Below are 7,107 nucleotides of genomic sequence, written 5' to 3'. Positions count from 1 at the left end.
TGATGCTTCTTCTTCTCCCCACCACCATCATCATCCTCCTCACCCATCGATGCTCCTCCCCATCCCCATCACCCATCGATGCTCCTTCTTCTCCCCACCCCCATCACCCATCGATGCTTCTTCTTCTCCCCACCATCATCATCCTCCTCCTCGCCCATTGATGCTCCTCCTTCTCCCCATCCCCATCACCCATTGATGCTCCTTTTTCTCCCCATCCCCATCACCCATTGATGCTCCTCCTTCTCCCCATCCCCATCACCCATTGATGCTCCTCCTTCTCCCCATCCCCATCACCCATTGATGCTCCTTCTCCCCATCCCCATCACCCATTGATGCTCCTTCTTCTCCCCCCCATCACCCATTGATGCTCCTCCTTCTCCCCACCACCATCATCCTCCTCACCCATTGATGCTCCTTCTTCTCCCTGATTCACCCATTGATGCTCCTTCTTCTCCCCATCCCCACCATCATCATCATCCTCCTCACCCATTGATGCTCCGTCTTCTCCCCATCCCCACCATCATCATCATCCTCCTCACCCATTGATGCTCCTTCTTCTCCCCATCCCCATCACCCATTGATGCTCCTCCTTCTCCCCATCCCCATCACCCATTGATGCTCCTCCTTCTCCCCATCCCCATCACCCATTGATGCTCCTTCTTCTCCCCATCCCCATCACCCATTGATGCTCCTCCTTCTCCCCATCCCCATCACCCATTGATGCTCCTCCTTCTCCCCATCCCCATCACCCATTGATGCTCCTCCTTCTCCCCATCCCCATCACCCATTGATGCTCCTCCTTCTCCCCATCCCCATCACCCATCGATGCTCCTCCTCCCCATCCCCATCACCCATTGATGCTCCTTCTTCTCCCCATCCCCATCACCCATTGATGCTCCTTCTTCTCCCATCACCCATTGATGCTCCTTCTTCTCCCCCCATCACCCATTGATGCTCCTTCTTCTCCCCATCCTCATCACCCATTGATGCTCCTCCTTCTCCCCATCCCCATCACCCATTGATGCTCCTTCTTCTCCCCATCCCCATCACCCATTGATGCTCCTTTTTCTCCCCATCCCCATCACCCATTGATGCTCCTTCTTCTCCCCATCCCCATCACCCATTGATGCTCCTTCTTCTCCCCCCCATCACCCATTGATGCTCCTTCTTCTCCCCATCCTCATCACCCATTGATGCTCCTTCTTCTCCCCATCCCCATCACCCATTGATGCTCCTTCTTCTCCCCCCATCACCCATTGATGCTCCTTCTTCTCCCCATCCCCATCACCCATTGATGCTCCTTCTTCTCCCCATCCCCATCACCCATTGATGCTCCTTCTTCTCCCCATCCCCATCACCCATTGATGCTCCTCCTTCTCCCCATCCCCATCACCCATTGATGCTCCTTCTTCTCCCCATCCCCATCACCCATTGATGCTCCTCCTTCTCCCCATCCCCATCACCCATTGATGCTCCTTCTTCTCCCCATCCCCACCATCATCCTCCTCACCCACTGATGCTCCTTCTCCCCATTCCCACCATCCTCCTCCTCACCCATTGATGCTCCTTCTTCTCCCCATCCCCACCATCATCATCATCCTCCTCACCCATTGATGCTCCTTTTTCTCCCCATCCCCATCACCCATTGATGCTCCTCCTTCTCCCCATCCCCATCACCCATTGATGCTCCTCCTTCTCCCCATCCCCATCACTCATTGATGCTCCTTTTTCTCCCCATCCCCATCACCCATCGATGCTCCTCCTCCCCATCCCCATCACCCATTGATGCTCCTTCTTCTCCCCATCCCCATCACCCATTGATGCATTCACCCATTGATGCTCCTTCTTCTCCCCATCCCCATCACCCATCGATGCTCCTCCTCCCCATCCCCATCACCCATTGATGCTCCTTCTTCTCCCCATCCCCATCACCCATTGATGCTCCTTCTTCTCCCCACCATCACCCATTGATGCTCCTCCTTCTCCCCATCCCCATCACCCATTGATGCTCCTCCTTCTCCCCATCCCCATCACCCATTGATGCTCCTTCTTCTCCCCATCCCCATCACCCATTGATGCTCCTTCTTCTCCCCATCCCCACCACCACCATCCTCCTCCTCACCCATCGATGCTCCCCCTTCTCCCCACACCCCCCCGTCACCCCCCCCCCCGCCGGCCTCTCCATCCCTCCTCCTCCTCCTCCGTCCCGGCAGCGCGCCGGCTCACCGCCACCATGCGTCCCTCGGAGGGCATGAAGGCGGGGCGGTTGCTGAGGCGCAGCTTGGTCTGCAGGGTGTTGAAGTTGATCTCGAGCTGCACCTTCTCGTGCACCTTGGGGGGCTTGTGCACGCGGCGGTAGTGCCGGAACTCCTCCAGCTTCTGCTGCATCTCCTGCAGCGTGCGCTGCGGGCTGCGCGCCTCCAGCCACGGCAGCGTGCGCTGGATCCACTGCAGCAGCTGCAACGGCACCGCCACGGCAACGGCGGTCAACGGGGTCGAGGGGATGGAGGGGGATCAATGGGGATCAATGGGGATCAGTGGGGATGGAGGGGGATCAGTGGGGATGGAGGGGGATCAGTGGGGATGGAGGGGGATCAGTGGGGATGGAGGGGGATCAGTGGGGATCAATGGGGATGGAGGGGGATCAATGGGGATGGAGGGGGATCAATGGGGATGGAGGGGGATCAATGGGGATGGAGGGGGATCAGTGGGGATGGAGGGGGATCAGTGGGGATGGAGGGGGATCAATGGGGATGGAGGGGGATCAATGGGGATGGAGGGGGATCAATGGGGATGGAGGGGGATCAATGGGGATGGAGGGGGATCAGTGGGGATGGAGGGGGATCAATGGGGATGGAGGGGGATCAATGGGGATGGAGGGGGAGAGGTGCGCTGGATCCACTGCAGCAGCTGCAACGGCACCGCCACGGCAACGGCGGTCAACGGGGTCGAGGGGGATCAGTGGGGATCAATGGGGATCAGTGGGGATGGAGGGGGATCAGTGGGGATGGAGGGGGATCAGAGGGGATCAATGGGGATGGAGGGGGATCAGTGGGGATGGAGGGGGATCAGTGGGGATCAATGGGGATGGAGGGGGATCAATGGGGATGGAGGGGGATCAATGGGGATGGAGGGGGATCAATGGGGATGGAGGGGGAGAGGTGCGCTGGATCCACTGCAGCAGCTGCAATGGCACCGGGTGGGAAAGGGAAGGGGATGGGGTGAGGATGATGATGGGGTAAGGATGGGTTTGGGTGCGGATGGGATGGGGATGGATGGGACGAGGATGAGGATGGGATGGGGATGGGATGAGGATGGGATGGGGATGGGATGGGATGGGGATGGGATGAGGATGAGGATGGGATGAGGATGGGATGGAGATGAGGATGCTGATGGGGATGGGATGAGGATGAGGATGCTGATGGGGATGGGATGGGGATGAGGATGGGATGAGGATGGGATGGGGATGGGATGGGGATGGGGATGGGATGGGGATGAGGATGAGGATGGGAAGTGAATGGGATGGGGATGGGATGAGGATGGGGATGGGATGGGGATGGGGATGGGATGGGGATGAGGATGGGATGGGGATGGATGGGGATGGGATGAGGATGGGATGGGGATGGGATGAGGATGAGGATGGGAAGTGAATGGGATGGGGATGGGATGGGTGCAGACGGGTGCCGGTGCCTCACATCCGACGCCAGTTTCTCGTAGTCCTCCATGAGGAGCTCGTTCTCCTGGTTCACGGCCAGGACCTTGCAGATCCGGTTGGCGGCCGTCTCGGCCTGCCAGGAGAAGGAGGAGGAGGAGACGGGGATGAAGGCTCCTTCCCAGCTCCATCCCAGCTCCTTCCCAGCTCCATCCCAGCTCCATCCCGGCTCCATCCCAGCTCCTTCCCAGCTCCATCCCAGCTCCTTCCCAGCTCCATCCCAGCTCCATCCCAGCTCCATCCCAGCTCCTTCCCAGCTCCATCCCAGCTCCATCCCGGCCCCATCCCAGCTCCTTCCCAGCTCCATCCCAGCTCCTTCCCAGCTCCTTCCCAGCTCCATCCCAGCTCCTTCCCAGCTCCTTCCCAGCTCCTTCCCAGCTCCTTCCCAGCTCCATCCCAGCTCCTTCCCAGCTCCTTCCCAGCTCCATCCCAGCTCCTTCCCAGCTCCTTCCCAGCTCCTTCCCAGCTCCATCCCAGCTCCTTACCAGCTCCTTCCCAGCTCCATCCCGGCTCCATCCCAGCTCCATCCCAGCTCCATCCCAGCTCCTTCCCAGCTCCATCCCAGCTCCTTCCCAGCTCCATCCCATCCCCATCCCATCCCCATCCCATCCCCATCCCGGCTCCATCCCATCCCCATCCCAGCTCCTTCCCATCCCCATCCCAGCTCCATCCCGGCTCCATCCCAGCCCCATCCCAGCTCCTTCCCATCCCCATCCCAGCCCCATCCCGGCCCCATCCCTGCCCCATCCCAGCCCCATCCCAACTCCCACCCAGTTCAAACCCAGCTCAAACCCAGTTTAAACCCAGCTCCATCCCAGTTCAAACCCAGTTCAAACCCAGCTCCATCCCAGTTCAAACCCAGTTCAAACCAGTTCAAACCCAGTCAAACCCAGTTCATCCCCGCTCACCTTCTGCGCCCCCGAGAAGGCGTGGTAGAAGCAGGACACGTAGGTCATGATGGCCTTCTCGTCCGGCCGCAGCGTGCCCACGATGTCTGTGGGGAGAGGGAGCAGTGGGGTGAGCCCCACAGCGACCCACAGCAATGGGGCTGAGCCCCACAGCGACCCACAGCAACGGGGCTGAGCCCCACAGCGACCCACAGCAACGGGGCTGAGCCCCACAGAGAGAGAGAGCAATGGGGCTGAGCCCCACAGGGACTGCAGCTCTTCCATGGTGGCCAATGGGGCCACCTCCATGGTTGGACCTCCTTGGGTTGAGGTCTTCTTGAAGACCTCCATGGCCAAGAGTTGGCCACCAAGGTGGCTCTTCCATTGCTCCACCTCCATGGTTGGACCTCCTTGGTTGAGGTCCTCCCAAAGACCTCAATGGCCAAGAGGTGGCCACCGCGGCGGCCCTTCCATGGTGGCCAATGGGGCCACCTCCATGGATGGACCTCCTTGGGTTGAGGTCCTCTTGAAGCCCCCATGGCCAAGAGTTGGCCACCAAGGTGGCTCTTCCATGGTGGCCAATGGGGTCACCTCCAAGCTTGGAGTCCTTAAGACCTCTATGGCCAAGAGTTGGCCACCAAGGTGGCTCTTCCATGGTGGCCAATGGGGCCACCTCCATGACCCCATGTCAATGGTTGGACCTCCTTGGTTGAGGTCCTCCCGAAGTCCCCCATGGCCAAGACTTGGCCAAAGCGGCGGCCCTTCCATGGTGGCCAATGGGGCCACCTCCATGACCCCACCTCCATGGTTCGACCTCCTTGGTTGAGGTCCTCTTGAAGCCCCCCATGGCCAAGAGGTGGCCACTGTGGCAGCCCTTCCATGGTGGCCAATGGGGCCACCTCCATGACCCCATGTCAATGGTTGGACCTCCTTGGTTGAGGTCCTCCCGAAGTCCCCCATGGCCAAGACTTGGCCAAAGCGGCGGCCCTTCCATGGTGGCCAATGGGGCCACCTCCATGACCCCACCTCCATGGTTCGACCTCCTTGGTTGAGGTCCTCTTGAAGCCCCCCATGGCCAAGAGGTGGCCACTGTGGCAGCCCTTCCATGGTGGCCAATGGGGCCACCTCCATGACCCCATGTCAATGGCTGGACCTCCTTGGTTGAGGTCCTCCCGAAGCCCCCCATGGCCAAGACTTGGCCAACGCGGCGGCCCTTCCATGGTTGCCAATGGGGCCACCTCCATGACCCCACCTCCATGGTTCGACCTCCTTGGTTGAGGTCCTCTTGAAGCCCCCCATGGCCAAGCGCTGGCCACTGTGGCAGCCTTTCCATGGTGGCCAATGGGGCCACCTCCATGGTTGGACCTCCTTGGGTTGAGGTCTTCTTGAAGTCCCCCATGGCCAAGACTTGGCCACCAAGGTGGCTCTTCCATGGTGGCCAATGGGGCCACGTCCATGGTTGGACCTCCTTGGTTGAGGTCCTCCTGAAGCCCCCCATGGCCAAGACTTGGCCAACGCGGCGGCTCTTCCATGGTGGCCAATGGGGCCACGTCCATGACCCCACCTCCATGGTTGGACCTCCTTGGTTGAGGTCTTCTTGAAGACCTCCATGGCCAAGAGGTGGCCACTGTGGCAGCCCTTCCATGGTGGCCAATGGGGCCACCTCCATGACCCCATGTCAATGGCTGGACCTCCTTGGTTGAGGTCCTCCCGAAGCCCCCCATGGCCAAGACTTGGCCAACGCGGCGGCCCTTCCATGATGGCCAATGGGGCCACCTCCATGACCCCATGTCAATGGTTGGACCTCCTTGGTTGAGGTCCTCCCGAAGCCCCCCATGGCCAAGCGCTGGCCGCTCACCCTCGGCGTCGAGCATCTTGGGGATGTCCAGGTACTTCTCGGCCACCTCGAAGGCGTTGTTGAGGTTGGTGACGGGGTCGTCCTGGGGAGGGCAGGGCCGTCGGGAAGCGCCGGGAGCGGCGTTCCCGGTGTGTGGGGGGTGTCGGCATTCCCAATGGTTGGGGGGGTGTTGGCATTCCCAATGGAGGGGTGTCAGCATTCCCAATGGTTGGGGGGGTGTTGGCATTCCCAATGGAGGGGTGTCAGCATTCCCAATGGTTGGGGGGGTGTTGGCATTCCCAATGGAGGGGTGTCAGCATTCCCAATGGTTGGGGGGGGTGTTGGCATTCCCAATGGAGGGGTGTCGGCATTCCCAATGGTTGGGGGGGGTGTTGGCATTCCCAAGGGGCGGGGATGTTGACATTCCCAATTGGGGGGGATGTTGGCATTCCCAATGGGGGTGGGACGTTGGCATTCCCAATGGAGGGGTGTCAGCATTCCCAATGGGGGGGGATGTTGGCATTCCCAATGGTTGGGGTCGACATTCCCAATGGGGGGTGGGGATGTGACATTCCCAATGGTTGGGGTCGACATTCCCAATGTGGGGATGTGACATTCCCAATGGTTGGGGTCGACATTCCCAATGGGGGGGGGGATGTGACATTCCCAAT

General features: G+C 60.3%; 1 long non-coding RNA gene across 1 annotated transcript; it reads right to left on the bottom strand.

Annotated features, from left to right (window-relative positions):
- Window positions 1–3,695: 3,695 nt before the first annotated feature.
- On the bottom strand, window positions 3,696–6,541 carry LOC130607260 (uncharacterized). Its single transcript, XR_008974197.1, has 3 exons — window positions 6,458–6,541; window positions 4,621–4,706; window positions 3,696–3,788 (listed from the first exon to the last, which is right to left on the bottom strand). It is a non-coding gene; the product is annotated as an uncharacterized LOC130607260 (long non-coding RNA).
- Window positions 6,542–7,107: the final 566 nt, after the last annotated feature.

This window comes from Pezoporus wallicus, unplaced genomic scaffold (assembly GCF_028554395.1).
Source record: "Pezoporus wallicus isolate ANWC-B61680 ecotype Strahan unplaced genomic scaffold, APGP_CSIRO_Pwel_v1 contig_9071, whole genome shotgun sequence".
NCBI classification, from domain to species: Eukaryota; Metazoa; Chordata; class Aves; order Psittaciformes; family Psittacidae; genus Pezoporus; species Pezoporus wallicus.
This window is presented reverse-complemented; position numbering and strand designations above follow the sequence as displayed.